The following is a 1369-nucleotide window of genomic DNA, read 5'->3' as shown; positions in this document are numbered from 1 at the left end:
GTTTACACTTTCATTAATTTATATATTACATTACTGATTAAAAAGATAAAATGTATACTTTAAATTTTGAGCAAACTAGGCACGAGGCCATCAAAGTGTTGGAAATATTGCTGTTGGTTATTCTTTTTCTATTTCTTTATTTTACTCTATTTTATTTTGCCCCTACACCAAAGGCCACTATAATACTTCATTTTAATGTTAGTTAACGCGAACAGATAAAATTATTGTAAGTAATCCGCTGGCTGTTCTGTTTTGTCTCTTGACAACATTGGTTTAAAAGTATTTCGTTGTCATATCATCAAAGTAAATTCAATCGGTTTCCATTAATGACATAATTAAAAGATGGTACTTGAATATGAAGGTATCAGCTTGATAGTTTTGCAATTACCTTGTAATTTTGTACATGTCATGTTGTGTCTTTGATCATTAGTCGAAATTCCTGAAACTCAAATGCATCCTGGCGAGTGCACATGCCTGCCTTATTTACCATTTATCCCGGTAAAGTGACTCATTATCGATTAAACGAGAATTATTACACACATACAAAACGATAACAGACACTTTTCTTGATCACTTCTATTATTCATTCGTCAAATCTTTCTTATTTACAAGATGTAACTTCTCGGCGTAGTCCCGGAGTGCTTTTTTTAATTTTGAATTATGTATCTCTTTAAAAACAACACAGTTCAGGTTGTAAAACATGTTATTTACTTAGTACACAGTAATCTCCGTCTTGTCACCGCAATTTCGAAACTCTTGTGTGCATTTTATACGTAATTTATGGGAATGTGCTTTGATGAACTCATACATATTCCCAACTAACTCCACTAGCAGCAAAATCCCACCCCTTTACTGCTGAGGTCCCTAGATGCCAGAAAACCTTCTACTTTTATAGTTTCTGTTTTGAGAGTGCAAGATACTGGAATTTCCTCCCTGTTTACTGCTTCCCGGACGGTTCTTACCTGCATAAGTGTAAATGTAATATTAAAAAACACCTCGCTGCTCAACTCCCCTAAGTGTGTTGTCAAACAATTTTAACGTTTCAAAGGGAAATACACCTTGTTCTGTTTGAAAATGAGTAAGATAATAAAAACAACACTATTGCTAAATATTTAAATTGTTAATTACGTCCGGTTTATTTATAAAAGAATAATTTTGCTTTAAGTTAAAGAATTTATTGGATACAAAGCTCTTCATCTTCTAATGTATAAGAATTGGTTGCAAATAAGCGACTATCTGCTCAGCTCCCAACTCTAGCAGTCAAAAAGAAGAAACTATTGAAATAGAAGGCTTCCCGTCATCCACAAACCTAAGCAGTGAATGGGTGTGATTTTTAAACTACGTCTAAAGTCTATTTTAATTTCTAATG

The sequence above is a fragment of the Euprymna scolopes genome, chromosome 4, assembly GCF_053919585.1.
Source record: "Euprymna scolopes isolate OS-2025 chromosome 4, ASM5391958v1, whole genome shotgun sequence".
Classification (NCBI taxonomy): domain Eukaryota; kingdom Metazoa; phylum Mollusca; class Cephalopoda; order Sepiida; family Sepiolidae; genus Euprymna; species Euprymna scolopes.
This window is presented reverse-complemented; position numbering follows the sequence as displayed.